Raw genomic sequence first — 20,874 nt, 5'->3', positions numbered from 1 at the left:
AAGGAAGCCAAGGGAAAGGAGGTGCCCTCTTGGCTGTACATGGCAAGGGACCAGAAGGTGCTGGAGTCATTTCATGAGCACATGGAACACAGGAAAAAAGGGACTGTTTCTGAGGACCTTAAAGTCAGCTGAAAAGCTGAGCTGCTTCAAACAGTAGTGCTGCTGTAAATGGCCTAGGGAGAGGAGAAGCTTCAAGGGCAGAGAGTATAGTGAAACTGATGTGGAAGCTGCCACAGAGGAGGCAGCTTTTGAGTGATGTACTGAACTTGTAACTGAAAGTGCTTGGTATCCCACAAGCCTTTGGCTCTGGAATGATACATTTTTCACAATGGAGAGGAGAAAGTGCATTCGCCATTAATTTTTAATTATAACGGAGTGTTCTGTAGTGATAGGTGGTGTCTACTGCATAGGCTGGCTACAGCAAGGGGGTGGCCCACTGGCAACCTTTTCACTGGTAAGGCTGTCCCAAAAGGAGCACAGAGGCAAGCACAGGAAATTGTTTCTAAGGCACTGATGTAATGCTACAAAAAATCAAAAATACTACACAAACTGAGCACTTCTGTTAAAGTGCTTTGCTGTTACTAAACTATAGCTTCTTAGACTTGCATTTCAGTTTCTTTGGGCACAAGAAGATTGTACATCTTGTGCTGTACCGGTGTCCAGGAGATACTGTCTCCATGGTTCCTGCTGGGGCTGGAGATGAAGCCCTCTGGGATGAGGTAGGATGTAGCTGTGAGGCTGCTCTTGGACTCAGGGGATGTGAATTTGTTTCCCTGTGCAGTCACAGACTTCCTGTGTGCTCAGGACCAAATGTACTGAGAGGCTGAGCTTCTGTTGGAGCATTCCTGATTTCAGATGAAGTATGCTGGAGGGTTCAGTCCTCCAAATCAGGTTTCGGGTTTGGTTCTCTTTTTCATGTAAGAGCTCAGCTTCTAAGACCCTCCTTGTGTCTGCCAGACACTTTAGGTACTTACCTCAGAGACTTCTGCAGCCTAAATAAAAGCGGTCAGACTAAGGCAAAAAGGAAGGGCTGTCATCTTGCTTGGTTAGTACTGCAGGCCAAGTAATAGGTGGGGGAAAGAAGGAGCAGAAGGAGACTCAGGTGTTGAGGATAGGTTTGAAGGTTTTTTGATAGGTTGAAAGTTTGTTGTGTAGCTGTGACACGACCTCTCTGCCGACTTGATAGTCCTCCCATGGGCTATGAGTGAGATCCATGCAAGCTGCTAATAGGATCCCATTTCTGCGAAGTCCTGAGTCCTTTCCAGCCCAGGAAATGTTGCTCACTCCAGGTTACAGAAAACTCAGTGGACAAGAAAACTCTGGGCAAGCTGCTCCTGCCTATCTGTATCCCAGATGCACGCAGCAGTCTGACTTCGGGCAGTGTGAACTCTCTTGGACTCATGCTGTGGAAGCAGGTGCCAAGGGGAGAAGCTCCTATATTGCAGGAAGGCCTAAAACTGATATTCCTGCTCTCATCACTGTAGGTTATGGGAGGGAGAAGTACTCCAGCCTTGTGCTTGTCTGCCCCTCTAGATAGCAGACTGCTAAGATCCTAAATGAGGATCCTAAGATCTTAAGTGAGATGCTAAGGTCCTAAATGAGAATGAAACAATCCTTTCTGGATACTTTGAGGGAAGAAAAAAAGGACAAAGGGCATTCTGGGACTAAAAGGAAGAGAAAAAAGAAACTTGCTTCCAAGGATTCAACCCTTAAGCACAGTGACATAGAGAGAAGGATATTCTGTTTACAGAGGAAGCGAGAAAGGAAATTAGAGTGAGGGAGGAAGCAGCAGCTCACCAATGAAAGCTTGTCCTTTGGGGCAGGACAAAGATGTAGGTCTATTCCCCAGGGAGCTTATCTCCCAGAAGCAGAAACCACTGTCTGTGGCTGCATTGCCTGTGGCACTGGTGCGCTGCTGTTGGTGGGCCAGGCTTTGAGGAGGCCCATGTGTGCACTTGTTCATCCTGCAGTACATCCAGGCCTGGCTCCCTTCCCTCCCCTGGGGGGGTCAAATTAGGGTAGGTTTTGACTGCTGAATCTGTTCATTCTTGAAGAGCTCAACTTCCTTGGAAAGTAGAAGATAAGAGACGCAGAACAGGCAACATAAGACTTGGAGTGCGTCTTGGAAACTGGAAAATGTCCCATGTGTTTAGTTCCAGCTGCTGGAGGGAGCCTGGAGAAACTGGTTGGGTGTAAGACATTGTTCTGGCCACGGATCAGCACAACTCCCAGACCTTTCGCCAAACACAGCATGTGTTCGTGATGGCCTCGCAGCCCTCAGCCCACTGTCAGGTCTCAGAGATTCCTTCCTTCATTTCACAGGGTCTTAGAGCAACCTCCCCATACTGCTGAGCCTGCTGGTAGCTTTGGATGGTGTATCTAATAAGCTGACATCAGGGGAGCTGCAGTGATGCTATCCCTGAGGGGCTGCAAATCCTGTCTCAACCAAGCAGACTGATACTTCAGCTTCTCTGCATCAGCAATGAGCGTGGGATTGCTGCAGGGGATAGAGCAGAACTGAGAAGGGAAAACGGCAGCAGCAGTGACCAGAGTGCTGCATAAAATTACCCCTGGCCTGTCTCATGCAACTGAGGGAGGGCACCAGGAGCTGCCCAGCTGGAGCAGGGTGCTGTCTTCTGGCTGCTCCGGGGCCACAACCCGTCGAGAGAGGGAGGCAGGCAGACAGGTAGGTGCCATGACTTTCTGTTTATCCTGACCCTGTCCCAAGGGCTCGCTGTGGTTCCTTTCCTTCCTCTGCCCTGTGGGGAATGCTTTGTTTTTTTTCCGTTGAATATCTCACTGTCCTTGAATTCAGAATAGCAGCCAAGGCCAAGGATGCAACAACAGGGACAAGGCAGAAGGTCTCTTAGGTGTCTGTGACTGATGATGGGAATATTTTTTCCATTTCTTGCCCTTTTCACTCCTTTCCACAAAGATAGGCACCTTCCTCTGTTCTGCCCTCTTTCGTCTCCTGGGTATTAAGCACTGGAAAATGCATATGGGCCTTTGTATTGAAGAAGTCTGAGAACTGTTGTAATAGCTGTGATAGAGCTGTTCCTTGTTGGCAGTTCTGGACCTGATGCTTCTCTGATTTGGACTTGTGTGAATGGGCATGCAGAAAGCACCTTAAGTATCATGCAGATAATGCTGTCAACTTCAGGTGCCTCTGCCACAGTGGGAAGGGATGAGGACAACGTCAGCAACAATAAAGTGTTAGAGCAGTGGCACCTATTACATATTGTTTAACAGATTTTCTGCACAAGGCCAGAACTAATTTGCAGTTGAGCAGCAGAGGAACTGTCTGCAGGCAGCTGGCTGGATTCAGAGGTGACTCAGCTTGCTAAGCGTGTGTTCCCTCAAATCTAGTCATTTCCCGCCTCCTGCTTGACTTCCTATCTTACAAAAATATTTGAAGAACTAACTGAAAGTATGTGCTCAACACTATGATAGAAGGTATGGGTTTCAGTGAGTGTCCTGGTTTTTCTCTTGAAAAGCAGAAAAGCAATATGGGAAGTGTGAAGAAGAAAGTTAGATTCATTTTTATTCTTTCTCTGTTTTAGTTTGTGGAGTAAGACGATACGGAGTAAAAGCGGCAGTACAAAAGGACAGAAATGGGATTTTGCCAATAGAGAACTGAAGCAAAATGTAACCTCATCATTGATGATGTCTTTTTTCAGATGAGAAGCACTGCAGGGCATTCCTAAGCTATAACAAACACTCTTCTCCTTGCTTATCATGTATGCAGAGTCAACCCCATGTGTGAGCACTGCTAAGCAAATCTCCACCTGTGTTCCTGCAGTTCCAACGTTTCTGTGTTTGCCCTGGTGTGCCTGGAACGTGGCTTGTGGCTCTTTAGGCTGAGATGCTCTAGAGCTTTTGCCCAGGCAGTTAAAAGAAAACTTGCCTGTCCTTCCAGGAAAAGATTGGGGAAAGCAGTGGAAGATTTTGGACATTGATGGATTTCTTTCCACACCTTCTCTGTGCAGACAGGCAGCTCAGGGCATAACCTTTGCCCTTACCCACACCAGCTAGCAGAAGTTTCCCAGGCCAGAGTCTTTCAGTGTGGAAAGGTGGTGGGGTAAGAATGAAACTTGTGTGACTGCAGAGAAGACAGTTATTGATCTCAAAACCACCTTTTGATGGATGGTGTGATTTTTCACAAGAGCTGGCTCCTTAGAGTTTTTCTTAGTAGGTAAAAGTATGTCCCTGTCCAATGAGTGCAAATGGGCTTGTGCCTGTAAGATGCCCTCTTCTTGCAGGTTAGGAAGAATTTGAAGGCTTCTGTGGTATATACCAACGTCTCAGTGGGGATGTTCTGCTGATCTTTGCTCAAAAAAAAATTAATATTTGCTTCATCTATTTTGAGATTAATACAAAATTCCAGCAGCTGCTACTTCAGAGGAGCACTGCAGAAGGGTATGGTTAAAATCCAGCATTGTATTGAACTCCTGGGACTGCCAGGCAAGGCATCTCTCTACTAATGATGACATTTTTAAAAACACTCTGAAGGTTTGATCTTGGTCCCATTGGACATTTTGCCATAGATCTTAATGGCTCTGTAGCTGATCTCTTAATCTCTAATGCACCTGTGCAAACTTGAGAGTTTATTGCAATTTCATGCTTTTTGGAAATCATCTTGTACTAATGCCATCAGAGAGAGCAATTTTTAAGGTCATTAGCTCAGGACATAGCAAATAAATAGTGAGAAAAAACAATCTGTAAATGTCATATTTGTTTAACACATAAAGTATCTCCTGAGGAGCAGTTATCCTTACCTAGAGACAGCACGAAAATTACATTCTATGACTTGAAATGTGGGGCTGTTGGAAGTTCCAAGAGTATTACATGGTTCTTTATCTTCTCTACTCTGTTCCCTGTCTCCTCATTGTTACCCGTGCACACATCTGTTTGACTTATTCACCAGTGTCTTTAAATTCTTGGACTGCAGACCGGGACTAAAGGCCTAACCAAAGAACTTCAGGTTCTGCTGCTGAGCTTTGATAACAGTGCTTTTTGCTCTGAGAATTAACATCTTTTAGCTGCTATTCCAAATAAAAGAATTGGTGTAAGTGGGAAAAATTATCCCTTCTCCACATCAGTAGAAAAGACACAGGCCTGCTAACCTAACCTGATGTAAATGCTCTCCAAGCTTAAAAAGGCAGAAACAGGTGAAACCTTTATCACTTGAATCTATCTGTTCTGTCAATAACTACACTTAAAACTGACTTCTGAGCTTGCCAGTGTTTTTCTTGTGGAGGCAAGCCTGAACCCATGGCCACAAATGGGCATTAGAGTGAGAAAAACAATAGAAAGACACATAGTTATTCCTTTTGCTAGGAATTAGGAGGGGGGAATGAGGAATGTGGGCGAGGAGACGGTAAGCTCCCTGCCCTCTTGTGTCCTCATCAGCTCTGCCTTCTGGGGTGCATTTGTAATGTGGTGTGAGGGGGAGAGGTCAGCCAGCCCAACCATAGCTAGAACATCATCATATGCCTGGCTCTTCCCTACAAGTATTTTGTGGTCACTGATACATTTTAATTTGATCTAGAAAAAGGCTGCCCTTTAGGTGATCTTCTAGCTGCCCTGAAGAGAATCTCTGAAGACCAGAATGGTGGTGTCACCACAGCTTCAGGGCACAGCATAGTTTTGCCAGTAAAACTGCTTCCTGTGGCCCATACTGGTCCATTGCAACAAGGTAAGCTGTCACCACTGTGAAAGCAGCTGAGAGCACTGGCACACTCTTAATGGTCCATGGAGGTGGTCTTAGTCAAGATCTCTTCTGCTTTTCCCTGGGTGCCTGATAACAGGGCATGGTATTGTGTTACGATGCCCTGGGTAAGAAGCTTTGTCCTCCTCTCTGACAGTCTATGCTCCTCCTCCCCATACTCAGCACAGGATACACTCTCCAGCAGTACCAGAGCATCTGTTTGTGTGGCAGCAAGATTTAAAAAGAATTTAAAAGATTTAAAAGAAATTAGGACTTCTTAATGAATAATTTTTCTTGGTTAAAAGGTTTGAGGGAAGTCACTTACTGTGGCTTTCCCATTGATAAAACTGTAAGTGGGGAACCAAACTCTCAGCTTCTGAGGTGGGTATTTAGTCCATCCTCACCCTGCCCTACTTCAGGCATTTGAATAGATAGATTGGTCAGCTCTCCAAAGACTGACTGTAGCCCCAAGTGAGTTATTCAAAGCACCTAAATGTTTCTTGGTTTATGCTGAGTATAGAAACAATTGAACCTCCAAAGGCAGCGGGTGGATTAAATGTGTTTGGTGTCCAAGATAAATAGGGTGAAATACACATTTCTTTTTGTGCTACAGGAACACCAGGCTATCAGCAAGCCCAGATAAGCTTCAGTAATGGATAATTATTACAAGGCATTGTGTCTCATTTGGGTTAAGCACGAGAAGAATTTCTCCAGTGTAAGAAGATGTCAGCGTTTGCTGAAAGTATGTGCAGATTTTTGCTTCCTTAAAATATTTGTTTGTTCATTCTGGAGAAAGTTAACACTGTAAATTTACACTTTACAATGTAAATGTTAGACTTCTAGCTAGTTTTTCTTTTTGGCCAGGGTTCTTTAAATATTAGCAACGCATTTAATGGTTGCTTCGTAAATTACATTTTTATACATTCCCTTAATTAATCTTGTAAATCAAGCAGGGTGGTGGATGCTTGAAGTGGGGCTTCACTCCCTTTACGGTGACGTCTGTTTGCTTTATCAAGCCCAGTGACTCGGTTTCAATTGATTTGTATATCCAGAGTTTCAGCCACGCTAGGGTATAGATGTAATATCAAATAGAGACAAACTAAAGTGAATATAGAATTGCTGCCAATTTTGTCATGCTAGTGGATTTGGTGTCTTTGAACATTCAGCTTCTGTTACGGGCTTAAAGTTTTGTCCAGTGGAAATGTGGAATGCCAGGATTTGCTGTCCAGGATTTGCTGGAATGCCTGCATTTGCATGGCAGGTGCATGATGTCGAAACCTTCTGGATGCTTAACAACACGACACTCTCCTGTAACTCCAGTCAGCAGTAATCCAGACATTCCCACCCAAAATGTGCAGGCAATCAGCACTAAAGAAACAGCAAGAGCTCTTCGTCTTCTGCAGGAAGGTTGTTTCCACTGTCAAGGGGACTCTGCAAAGACAGTGGCAGCTGTACTGGGCAGCATCACAACCCATAAGCCAGAAGCCTGTCTCCAGCAGGGAGCACCACCAGGTGCTCTCAAGGAAAATGCTGTAAGTAGTCTAGGGAATAGGTACGTTTCTTAGGAGGAGGAGAAGGAAAGGACAGTCTTTTCTGAGCCCTATTGTTTGCTCTGATCTGTACTGTGAGGTATGAGCTGGCCTCTTGGCCTTCACCAAACGTTCCTTGGCCGGTACCTCGTGCTCTGGCAGGAGAAGGCACTGTGGCATCTCTCCTGCTTCGTAACAATCCCTACCATCATGGCCAATATGGGGGGGTCAGCCTGACCCATGGTCTGTGGCCCACTGTGCCCAGCAGGGCCTTGTTGAGTCCCGCTGGAAGGCACACTCTCTGTGCCTGGGCCCTCTTCCATCACACGGGACCTGCTGGTGGAGCAGCCCTCTCCCTTACAGGGGTATTGTAGATGCGAAGTAGATCCAGGAGGAGGTTAAGCAAGTTTGTGGAGGAAAATCCGCTGAGCGTCACCAGGCGGGTTATAGACACCACAGCTGGCTGAGGAAATCCCTGAAGCACAGGCAGTTGTAGGCTGGAGGGGCATCCAGGAGAGGCAGCTTACCTGGTTACTGTGCCCACGGGGAGCGGGGAGAGATGAGCCAGACTGTGCTTTCGCAGTGGGGTGCCTTTGGCAGCACTGCTGGCATTGGCAGTGGATACCCTCAGCTCTTCACCTCTGCCTCGCACTGGCTCTTGCCTGCCTTCGGTTGTGTTGCCCACCTCTTTTGGCCAGTGCTGTCAAGCAGGTGGGACACCTGAGCTGGGTCAAAATCCAAGGATTCTTTGTCGTGGGTCAAAAACCAAGGATTTTTTTTCGGCGTTTTTTTTTTTTTTTTTTTTTTTGATTACTTTTTCTGTGGGATCCATTCCCGAAGCTGACAAGGGAGTGCAATGCTAACTGCCCAAACCAGTGTTGCTACCAGTGGCTTTGTATTGTGAAACCATAGCCTGATATTGCTATGTCTAGGGTTCACAGGAACCTTTGCAGCTAAAACCTGAGGGCAGCAGCTCTCTGATGAAGTTAGAAGTCTGCTGAAATGTGCTAATTTGCAGCAGCAACAAGTAATTGCAGAGAGTATCCGGTGGCTCCAAGTACTCCACATCAATTCTACCCAGCCTGTGAACACGTTGCTGTCCTGTGGCAATGAGTCCTGCAGGCTGCTGGAGCTATGTTACAATCTCTGTGGTCGTACAGGTACAGATAAGAAAAAATATTTTCTCTTTCTCACAGGCCAAATTAAGAAAGCTAACAAAGCTCTCCCCAGCATATCCACTACTGGCATTTTTCCAGGTTTGAATCCAGAGTTTTAAAAATCCCTGTGGGGTGTTTGTTTTTTTCCTTCTCTGTTAGGAAAAAAGAAAATATATACCTATATATGTATACATATATAATTGCTGAGAAGAGTAAGTGCTGCTATCATGACAGTTTTAGGCAAGCAAAGATTTTATGGAAAGCAAAGAACACATCAGTCAAAGAAATGCTGGTATGAAATAATTGCAGCAGTTTCCTCTTTGTGCTCTGGTTGCTGTGAAGCTTTCTGGGAGTTTGGAATAGCCATAAACCCAGCTTATGGATGGCAGCTTATGGCTTGGAGCAGTGGCTCCGAGTGTGTAAGTCAGATCAGTAAATTTGTCCCTTTATAAAGCAGTTTTTCGAATGCAGAGCACAGCCCTGTACTGTTTGTGAAACCTTCTTGTATGTCCTGGGAAGGCCACAGCAATCAATACATGACACATGACAGCAATCAAAGACTGATTGTGCATCTTGTCTGTTGTATATTGCATATCTTGTCTGTTGTGTGTTTCCCTTTTTTTGCAGCCTGACATCCCATGATTTGACCCTTGGGGCAAAATTTCCCTTTGGAAGTGGAGCAGCCTTCTGTACTCAAAATGACCACTCACCCTGGAAACCTGAGGAATAGCTCACCGAAGAAAACACAAACGTAGGTGTGATGTATTTTTTACACGTGAAAACCCCAAATCAAGCAGCCACACTCTGGCTTGCTGCAACAGCGATGGGCCCAGGGCAGGGGGACAGGGTGGGACTGACTTCCTGGCGGTACATTCCTCGCTGAATTATGGGCCTAAGGCAGAGACCTCATTTTCTCCAGATGACTCTCAGGAAATACCCTCCCCATCAGCTATTATTGCCTACATAATGGGGAGGGAAGTGCAGCAAACTTGAGCAATATCTGAGGTACTCCATAGGGCACATCCCAAAATGGGTGTAGGGCAAGGCTGCTAAGACAACTGATTATAATGACACTCAGTGGGCGTATACGGTTCTCTCCTTGCCCCAGAATTATGAGGTCATATGGAAAAAAACCCAAATGCTTGTTCAGAAATAGGTAACTTGCTGAAAAGGAACATTTCAAAGTCTCTTCCTCAACTGAAGCCCTCCCTATCAACATTCATGCATAGATTTAACTTCAATAATGGGGCCTCTAGGTAGGAAAACGTGTGTACAAATGTTTGCAGGATTAAAATCTTAAATGTTAAGTTTCCAGAAAGTTCAGTCCAGGAAGGGAAAAGCCTGTCGAGGGAGAGGTCTGCTGGGATTTGATTTATGAACAGGACATCCTGCTTAGTTCCGAGATCTTGCCGATACGATTCTAGTGAGACCGCTGGGTTATTGTGATGGCAAAGAAAAGGAGCTCACCCTCTCCCTTGTCTGCCAAAGGCACTCAAACCTGCCTGGGCATCATATCAGTGCTAAACATTTGGCATTCTTTATCACGTTTCATCACCGCTGTTTACTAAGCGGTATTAAAAGTGCGAGGCATATGTGCAGCTCCATGCAAGCAGACTGACATGTCTGTCGTTAATTAGTGAGTTACATGCTGTCATTTGTGCAATTAAGCTCCGGGTTGATTCGGTGACCTAGCCGCAGAAGAAGATTGTCCAGAAAGTTAGGGCAAAAGGCAGAGGAGAGGTAGAACTCTTAGGAGGATGTGAGAAGAGATAGGGCTCTTAGGAGGATGTTTCCCACTTCTGGATTACTGCAGCTGCATCTTTGTTTTCTACAAGCTGTAGCTCAGCTTCTGCACTTAGGTTTCCTTCATGTGGGAACTAGAGTGCAATGGGGATGAGAGAAAGGGGGTTTCACTCCCTCATCATTCTCTAGTGGGAGGTAAGAGACAGCCAAATGTCTACTCCAGAGAGTTAATCACAACAAGGAGGATTTAGAAAGCTGCATTGTTCTTGTTGCCTCAGATGCTGGTGCTCAGCTCAAACCACTGAAGGCCTGCCTGAAACTGTCCTCTGGTTTTAGCTGGAGTTTTAGTTCTTCAGCACCTCAAGCTACTTCTCTGCTACTTAATTAAATGGTGCCAGAGCACATTCCCAGACATTAAGTCTGACTCATCTATACTGTTAAATTGTTAGGATGTCCAAAGCAGATCTGTGGTCCTTCAGATGTTTCCTAGGCATGGCTTGGAAGCCACTAGGGCCTGGAGACTATTCTCAGTAGACCTTTGAGATGAAACTGCCTTGTTTTGGCAGATGAGAATGTTCAGGAGCCTGGAAATGGAGTGTCTCATGCTGGCTGGCCTTAGTGCCAGAGGACAGACCTAAGCATGTCTGATACACTGTTATGGACATAGCCTGGGTGTCTCCAGCTGCCTGTCCTTAGGATAGAAGGCTTTTTTTATTTACAGAGAGGTTACAAAGGCTTGTACAGTGCTTTAAAGGTCAGTGCTGGAGCGGGCTGTTCAACTAAATATAATACAGAGCAGCTTGGTGGGAGCTGGTAAGGAAGGAGGTGGGAATCTCACTTGTCTGACTGCTTGCTCTTACATGAAGGAAGGAAGCGTCTGAATTAGACGTGGGTAAGCTGTATTTACCTGTGTGTCCTCCTGGCAACTTCCTACCATGTTTTATTCATTTCATTCCTTCACGTGGCCCCACGTCCCCACAGACTAGTGCTGAATCTCGTACTTGGTTGGACGGTGCAGAGAATCTGAAGCCCACCCCGCTGCCATTGTGCAGTGTGTGCGTGCTTGCGGGAGGAGTAATTAATCCAGCTGTGGATTAACAGAAGAGTCCTCCAGGCGGAGTTGCCTCCCTGCCTCATTCATTCCTTTGTTACCAGCTGAATCCTCGACATTCATCTTTGTGCTTTGTCGTTTTCCTGGGAGTCATGGCACTTCACTTGTACCTCCAGACATAGGGAAACCAAGTCAGAAACACCAGGCAGACAACTCGCAGCCATCTCGTGGAGCTGTCTGTGCCTTCCAGTTGCTGATGTCCGGTTAGCTGCGTCATCTCCAGAATGAAGAAGCTCTGGGTGGATCTGGCAGTTACCCATGGCTTTCACTTGGAAACCCCCCATTTCTAACCTTGTAAGTATCCCTGAAGGTATGCGAGGCTGCTAAAATTAAAACAGTCTGACCCAGGAATGGGACGGGTGATATGACAGCTGCGTGGCCTTTGAATCAGTTGTTTATCTAATGAAGGGTGATTTGGCCCTGCCAGTCACACGTATATGTCGCAACTGTAGTAGTGCCTATTGGAGATGTGATCAGAGAGCCAGGACCCCTGCTTCCCCTTTCCTAGGGCTGTCTCCAGCATGGGCACAAGCTCAGCTGTGGGGTCTTGCATCCAAGAGGTTACAAGTCTGGGTTTGAAGTGCTTTGTCCTGGGTGAAAGAACATTGAAAGAACATTGCAGCCGTGTCACACAGTGTCACAGAGGAATAACGTTTCTTGGCTAAATCAGAGAGGTGTGAAAAATTCAACCTGGTTTGTTGCACTGCTCTGTACTTACATGGCTCTTGACTCTTCCCCGGGATTTTGCTCAGTCATCCTATCTCCTTCTCAGTTCTCCAGAACCATGGCCCAAGATGTGGTCCTGCCTCTTTTAAGCAAGTTTGTGCTCATACACACCTTCTTTTGCTCAGATGGTCCCCTGACTCAGATAATTCCTTGCTGCCTGCTGTCTTGGGCCAGCCTCCTCCACAGCCAGCAACTTAGCTTTTTGACGATGTGCAAAGTCCCAGCTCCCAGCCTGCTCTGCTGCCACTTGGTCTCATTATACCCAAACTCTGGAAAAGTGTCTGCTCTGAGAAAGGAAATGCAGGCACAGGTTTGCAGCCCACCTTTTCTTTTTAAGCTCTGAATAGAGTTGCCCACAGCGAAATGGGATGGGGCAGGTCCTGCTGGGGAGGGGCACATAAAAGCCTCTGTCCCCAAACACCGATGGACTGGACAGAGGGTGGATGAGAGGACAAGCTGTGATGTCAGCATCAGAGATGGGCAACTAAGACACAGAGGGCTCAACTGTCTTCCCTGATCTCATGCAGGGAGTCTGTAGCAAATTTAAACACCAACTGAGACTTCCTGTGACTGGGCCCCAGCCACATAAGAGCAGCTTTTGGTGTGATGAATGGGGAGGAACGCCAGCACGTGTGCCTTATCAGCTGGCTCTGTCTGGGGAGGGGTGGTGAGGCTGGATCCAGCCCCACACAGGGTGTCCTGAGGAGTGGGGGTGAGAGCTGGTGTGGGCTGAGCGAGAGACAGCGGGCACTGGGAGAGACACATGTGACTGGTGACAAGCAGAAGAACTGCCCCTTTTTCCTCACAAACGATTTCAAGGTGACTTTGAAGTGGTCTGCAAGATTTTGATCATTTTTGGCCGGCTTCTGAGGGGAAACTTAGTGTCTGCCAGTGGAGACTCCAGAAGTGAAATAACATGCCTGATGGCAAAGCTCATGAGACAGATCCTCTGTGGGTGTAAGTCGGCACCATTCACTTGCTCCCATTTAGAGCTACGCTGGCTTACAGCCTGTGCTCCCAGCTGTCTTCCTAGGTGGTAAGAAGCACTGGAACAAATTCAGGTGTAAGTGCTTCTCACAGAAAAAACTAGGGAAAGGCATCATGCTTAGTGAGAGTAAATCTAGGTCTCATTGTTTTCTTTTCCTTGAAGGAAGGCAGAGTTATGATGAAAAGGCAGAAAGGCAGGAATACCATAAAAGAAGCAAACTAGGGTGGAAAGCTTTGCCATCTCCTGGCCTTTTTTTCCTTATATCCTCCTTCCATATAGCAGCTAGCTAAATATACTTGAAGAAAACCTGAGGGAATGGCTGCATGAACAGTCTTTGAAAGAGCTTGGGCTAGTTCTCTTTGTCTTTATGTTGTTGTTTTGTTTTTGTTTTTGTTTTTCACCAGTGCCATTCCATTGATTTTCACTGCAGTGACACAGCTGTAAAATGGGCTTAATGTAGTGGAGAATCAGACCTTACATATCTAAATTTGTTTTTCAGAACTGTGCTTTTCTTACAGGGAAAAAGAAGTGCCTCAAGTTTAAAGGTAAGCTCCAAATCTTCACTGCACCATGAAGATTTGTGGATAAAAATCTCATTTAGATGACTTTATAAAACACTGAAGTACTCCACAGCAGCAGGATTTAACCTTGGGATGTTCACTTACTGTAATGTGATTAATGAGCCTTTCCCCATGCATAGCAGATATCTAAGCAATTTTTTGTATATGAAAGTGGAGCGATTGTCCGGCTTTACGCAAATGAGGAGCTACTTCAGTGTTTGCCCTGTGAAGAGACTGCAGTTTCAATGGGCTTCAAGATTGCACTTTTGTGTTAAGTGGAACTGTGATCTTTTTCCAATGAGTGTTGCTATGCAGGGCCAATTTGTGACGTCCATTATTCTAAAATAAGTAACTTCTGCACAGCAGAAATATGCTCCACTTGCACTGCTAATCTGTCTCTCACACAAAAGCGTGTTTGGAAGAAAAGTTATTTATTGCAAGTAATAAATGCAGGTTCTCAAAAGCCTTTATAACTTAGCTTCCAGAGTCAGAGCCCTCCAGTTTGAAATAGTTTCCTTTGAGTTTTCTATATCTTCACTCTTTTCCCTGTCTGTTTTAGACCATATATTGCATATTTAATTACTCTCTGAAGGAGAAGCTCAACCACTGAAAATGAATTTTACTTAGCAAAATTCTTCATGCAAGAATCTATCCTTCAGGTATCAACTGTTGTCTGTTAGAAGAGAGGAAGCTGGCTGATATTCTGTCTAGATAAGCTGCATCACTGTAAGAGCAAAGTGGTTTTAATTCTTCCCCAAAGAATCCAGAAACCTTCGTTTTAGTAGAAACCACGTGAGTTACTGGCTATTGAGGACACCACTTACTTGAGGAGTTTGTATGTTTTTTGAGACTGTTCTCAAGAGGGTAAAATGCAAATATATCAGTATTTGGAAGGGTTCATAGGGTTAGTTTGGCATTTCGTTGTGGCTTGGGCCATCAGGTACCTTGGGATTGGGAAGTGCAACTGATTAACTCCATGGCAGAAGAAAAATGTTTTCCATTCCTGTTTTGCTCCTGTGTGGGGCTGGCTCAGAGATCCCAACCATTTTCCCTCCCCTAGCAGCAGCTGGCTGTGGCTGTGCAGCTGCACAGCTCTTGCAGGAGGACAAGGGCTGCGTCCATCCTTGTGGTGCTAAGAGTTTGCATACAGGATGAAGTACAGCTGCATCCCCTGGTATTTAACTATCATGAACAAATTTATGGCCATCCATGTAGGTATGTGAATAATTAACAAAGGGGAAAAGAATGTTTATAGCAAATAATTCATCTGCTTAAAATTCCTACCTGTCCAGTGTATTAGACTTAACCGATGCCCTTACAGGAACTTCCTGTCATCTCTCTGCCTTTGGAGGAAGCGATAATTTATGGTTCAAAGTGGGAAGGTTAAACCACTGTCCCAAGGTCACACAAAATCTCTGTGGCAGTACTGGTCATGCACACATTTCTCTCGCATTTTCAAAGTCTTTCCAGGATTTCATCCTTTCTGGTAGGTTGTGTTAGTTCAAAAGACACTTCTCCTGTTGTCTGAAAGATTTGCTTGACAGCTCTGTCCTCTGAGGTAACATTTATTCGTAACAGGTTTGGCTTGAATTGGTTTGGCCTGATTATCATTTTTTCTTATAGCCCATAGCAAAACTTTTACCCTAGTTTTCACAGACTTCCCTATAAAATGCAGGGCAAGCTGTGTTGACTGCTGTCTTTGGGAGTGGAAGATGAAAGACAGGCAGTCGCTCGGCGATGTGTAAAGTCTGTGTTAGGAGCCTGGTTCAGCCAGGGAGCTGAGCGAGCGCAGGGAGCCTGCAGGGGGCCATGTGCCGGAGCTGTACGCAGCGGGCCCCACAGGAGGGATTTGCCCGTGCAGCCGTTTCCCGGCATCGGTGCTTGGCTGCTTCAGCCCGTTTTGACTGTGTGACACCTTGCATGGGTGGTGTGTGTTATTCCCAACTGCACTTATACGTACATTGCTTATAGAGACTGCTAAGTTCCTCTGGAAAATAGGAGCTTTCTGGGGATCATTCCCTCCTCAGCAGTCAGGCTGCTTTAATCACTGTTTCAAGGGAGACTGGGAAAAGCTGTGAGCTAAACTGTAAGGTCATGGCTCACTTCTCTTTCACTTCCCTCCTCGGGACACATCTCCAACGTGAAGCTGGTATTTGTGTGTATGTAATGCCCGTTCCCTGAGGAAGGCACTCCTAAGTGAGTCAGGAATGTGTTGTGTGCCCAAATAGCACACTGCAGCCATGCCTGCTCAGTCCTGCCACCCTCAATTTCCATCTGTGCCACTGGGAAGAGCTCTTCCCCTGGTGCTGTCACAACTAATACGCTGGCCAGACTGGCTGTGGCCAGGAAGACAGGGGATGCCACCCCTCCCCAGGGCTTGTGCTGTCTCTTGGGGTGCCAATCAGTGCCCTTGCTGATGTGAACACTTGGGAATGACACAGAGGACAAACTTCACTGGTGTAACTGAAAAAAAACCCCAAAACAACAACTTTAGGCATCATACTGTGGTTGCTGATTGTCCTAGCAGTGGTTTCAGCCTCCAGAGAAGAGGCTTCACACTCCCCTGGGAATATCTGCAGGGCTGCTGAATTCTCTCATGCTTAGAAAGGTAACTCACCAGAACTTTCTGGGGTTTGTTCTGAAGGCTGGCAATCCAGCTATGCTTTCGTAAAGCTGGAGCTCTTAGTTTGGGGTTGAGCTAGCAAGTATAAATGAGGGTTCAAGTTAGTTTAGTGATCCATAAAAGAGGTGCTTTACTTTTACAGCTATATATGCGTGTGTGCATGTGCTCATGCACACATATATAGGAAGGAGAAATATGGGCTGTTCCCTTGGCCTCATCCCACTTTCCGTGAAAAGAAGTGTTCCCCTGGAAGCTGTAGCCATTCACGTCTCACAATCTGCCACCTGTCAAAGCAATTTGAGATTTACTAGTGACAACTGAGTGCTAATGTCTGCCATCCTTGCCCTGCAATTAGCCGATGCGTTCCAAGTCCCAGGGCCCTTGCGTCAGCACTCCTCCCCAAGATTAGTTCCAACTCAGCCAGTCACCCAGTGGCCATTTGGAGTGATTCACTCTTAGAAGTGAATATCCACATATCTTTGACACTCACCAAAACTTCAGGGGGAAAATGAGTCACTTCACATCATAGAAAGTCATATCTAGCCCTTGGTATTTCTATGTATACATGAGTGATAATCATTTATTTTTAGGTAAGTTTCTCCAGTATAAATGCTGCTTCATTTAATAAAGGTCGTCGAGAGTCACATGCTAATATTGTGCTTATTGCACAAATGCTATAGGAGATTATTTATTCATGTGTTTGCAGCAGTGCAGTTCAATGAAAGGGAGCTACAGCAGTAGCTGATTGTTGGAGTCAGCCTGCAGATGGGGTCCTTGTTGCTGGGCTTATCTGTCGAATATGTGTTCAATAATGCAGTGAAATCATCCCCTCTCTGGCATTTGCTCGCTGTTCTAATCACTTGGGTCTGCCTTCCAGCCCATCCGGCAATGACTATTTTCAGGATGCAGAAAGTTCTGGCTTTTTGTGGGGAGCCACTAGACAAGGTGTTTGTCATGGTGTCCTGGAGGAGATCTTGGCACTGGCTAACCAAGACCAAGCAAACGGATACAGCAAAGCCTCAGGCCTCATTAGGTCTTGGTACCATCCCAAAAAGCCAAACCATTCCACACAGCAGGTGTGGGTGGATGGGGTTTTGGTCCAAGTGTACCGTTGTGCCTGTGCTGGGACCTGTGGCAGTTCTGAGACATGTCAACACTGGTATTGCACCCAAGTGCTTCAGCTGCAGCACCCTCTGGGTAACAGCCTCAGCTGGGTTCTTTTTGTACAAAACACAGCAGCACTCCTACCTTGGGGTTATCTTGCCTTGTCTCACCCAGTTTCACTGGTGGCCAGTCCATCCCTTGCTGAGCCTGCATGAGAGGTGGGCAGCACGTGTCCCTTGGCAGTTCCCACGGGGCTCCAGCCCTCAAGCAAGCAGAAACCTCCATCAGCTTCTCAAGATGTCTGTGGAGAAAGGCACGGAGTACCATCTGGCCATGAGGGGCACTTCAGGGCCCTGCCTGAAGGCAAGTGGGACAACTTTCTACTGCGTTTAGATGTCTTTTAAAACTGTCTCAAGTTTTATATGCCTGTGTCTGCAAATATATGTTTATACTATAGAAACGTGCAAATTGATATTTAAAAATCCAAACGCATAGCTCTGTGTCCCAGAGAGGAAACAGGCAAATTGTTGGGATTTTGTCCACTGCCCCACTGAAGATGATTTGGATGTAATTCCTTACTGAAGCAGCTTGAATCCAAAATAACAGCAACCTTTACCTCAGGGGCTGTGTGTGGCTCAGTAGCCAGATACTGAATGCACTGAATGGGGGTGTTCAGTGCCCCCTGTGCCCAGCTGGCCCCTCAGCAGCCTGTCTGGAAGCAGGGGTCAGCCCCACCGGCTGCAGTGGCAAGACCCTGTATCACAGCCTGTAATGGAGGACATGCTCACAGTTTCCAAGCTTGGCCCCTGGGTTTGTGGCTGTCTGCCTTGCAGAGGAGATTTCCGTCAGCATGGAGGGAGGGAGCAGGAGAGGAGGCTGAGCAGTGCAGGCAGGATGTGTCGCCAGTAGAGCCATTCCCATCTCCTCTCGGGGCAGCATGGTTGGTCACGCTGTCTCCTGTGCTAAGCTTGGCCTGTGCCTTTCTCATTTCAGCCTCCTGACCCATAGCATACATTTTGAGGGGAAATCCCAAGTGCCTTTGCCCTTCTGTGTGGACATTTTTCCCTCCCTGCTCCTCTCCTGCCTCTGCTCTGACCTCTGAGGCCAGATTTCATCGCTGCTCTGGAGATTCTCTCCAAGTCTTGTTCCCCACAATGAGCATCCAAGAGGCAGTTTCCAGTCCACCCAATAAAACCTGGCCCAAACTGTGACTTTCCCTCCTTCCCATCCTCCAGCAGTTAAATACAATTTTGGATATAAACTATCCAGATTAAAGAGATAGCTGAGATATTTTACTATCATGCTGGCTCCTGAGTTAAATAAACACTATAAATCATGGAGCCAGTTTCAGCTCTTACTGAACTTTCACATCAGGCTTTAGTTTGATGTTGAAATAAGGTGACATACCGATTTCAAGAGTACTGACTTATCCCCTGTTGGTGTTTACGTAAAGAGTTCAGCTCATGGACTTCTCCCTGCCATTGTCACTCAAAGTGGTACTTTCCTGCTCTGTCTTGCACTAGTCACCAAACATTCAGAAGGAAAATGAGTCTCAGACAGCATCTGTGTAGGAACTGTTTGAGCACAGATGTTAATATCATTTTGGCTCAGGGTGACAAAACATAATTATCAGAAAACATTTCTAAATAACGGACTCATTGTCTGCTCTATTTAAAATAATTTCTGGCAAAAGTTCATATCACAGGCAAAAGACCAGCCAACTTCTTGTGGCAGAATAGATCTGTGTAATGAATATGCATGGTAAGGACATAAGACCTGAGTGAGAATCAAGTCTACAAGACATCTGTCTACTTACAGTGAAGCTTTCTTGCTACTTTACAGAGAAAAGAAGGAAAACCGAGAGAAAAGACAGACTATATGTGATGGAAGATGTGTGCCCCAAATGTGTTATTCATAGGTTTGACCATTTTTACTGCAACAGCAAAACATCTTCTCATCTGGCTTAGCAGAGGAAGTAATGCAAGTACTTTGCATGCCTCCACTAGGACATATTTATGCTTTATGTGACTGGGTGACATAAAACATTGGTTCTCATCCCTTTCTGTAGCTGTAAAAGCTTGCCATGTTCTGCTTTGCTTGGCCTGCCAGAGTCAACAGATCAGTGAGGATCTCTGTTGTTTGGCAGCTGTGGCCATAGAACTTACCAAAACAGAGCAGTGTAGTGCTTCTTAGTATTTTCCTTGCCTGCAGTCCAGCTGCAGAGCACAGTCTCCCATTCTGCTTCTCCAGCATTTTTGACAGAAACAGCAGCTTTGCAAATCTTGTAAATCATTACATTCATAGTCCTCAGTGCTTTAAAATCATTTGTGATCATGTTGCTTGACCTTTGTATGATAGAAGACTTTGATTTTATCTTCCAGTTCCTAAAATCAGCACAACAGCTTTTGGTTGAACAGTGTCTCTGAGACAGTTTTGCCAGTCTAGATGTAAGGACATCAAGTAACAGGGACTGCACAATGTGCCTTGGTGATTGCTCTCAGTCCCTTGACTGATTGTTCTCGGTATTAGATGTCTGCCAGAATAATGTTTTCCTGAATTCCATTTCCAGCTGCTTGTTTTACCACTCACTTGCCTGCTTGTTAAGGAACCATCTCTACCTTATACTGCTTCCTTGGCAAGCCACCTGGACGCTTCACTTTGGTGAGCTGCGTAGAGAGCCTGACCGAGTTCTTAATCAATTACAGCCTTTGACAGGGACCTGTTCCCATTGCAGTCTGCAAACTGGAATCCTGCAAAAGGCCCCATGGCCATGTGTCAGCTTGTCCTCTCAGGGCTGGTCCCTGTGAGGTGCTTGCCATGTCTGTGTGATGCTGAACAACCCTCACCTCCCATCAAAACGTTTGCTGGCAGAGGACATTCATCATTTCGCAGGCAACCTGGGCACCTTGGATGATAAAACTTCTGTAAATGGAATTTATTGACACCTGGACCTTCCTTTCCCTGCCAAGCAAAGGGCTGCTGCATTGAAACAGCCACACTAGGGGTTGCCTCTTGGCCAGCTAGCAGCCTGGTTGAAGGTAATTAGAGAATGATGGGCATATTGCAGATGATTTGTTGGGGGTGTTGTGTATCGGAGTCATATGAGGGGCATGAAAAGAGGGAAAGAAGATGGCATGTACTTAGAAATTATTTGTGCTATTTTTTTTTATTTCTATTTTTCTATTTTTTTTTTGTTTGGTTTTTTTGTTTGTTTTTTTTGTGTGTGTGTGGTTTTTTTTTCTTAAAGTAACTCCTCACAGTCTTTTATTTGCAAAGAAACATGGTGTACTTATCAAGAGTAGATACAGAACACACAACTATTTGTTGAGCTGTGGCATTTTTAGCTTCTGCTCCCTTGAGCTGCTGCTGAGACATTGAGAAATACTTGTTTAATGGCCTTAGAGTTATGTAAATCATTTTAGTCAACAAACTTGGCTGCTCTTCCAAGTTAACGTGCCCTAACAACATTAGACTGTTTGTTTTTGCAATGTTAATTTAAGTACTTTAGCATCTAAACGAGAAACATCTATAAAAAGGGCCCTGCAAAGTGACAATCGGTCCAGAGTGTGCAATAGTGCTCCTTCCACAGTGCCAGCCCTTTCCAGAGAATGAGCTGAATCACTGTC

The sequence above is a fragment of the Merops nubicus genome, unplaced genomic scaffold (assembly GCF_000691845.1).
Source record: "Merops nubicus isolate BGI_N331 unplaced genomic scaffold, ASM69184v1 scaffold20640, whole genome shotgun sequence".
Taxonomy (NCBI): domain Eukaryota; kingdom Metazoa; phylum Chordata; class Aves; order Coraciiformes; family Meropidae; genus Merops; species Merops nubicus.
This window is presented reverse-complemented; position numbering follows the sequence as displayed.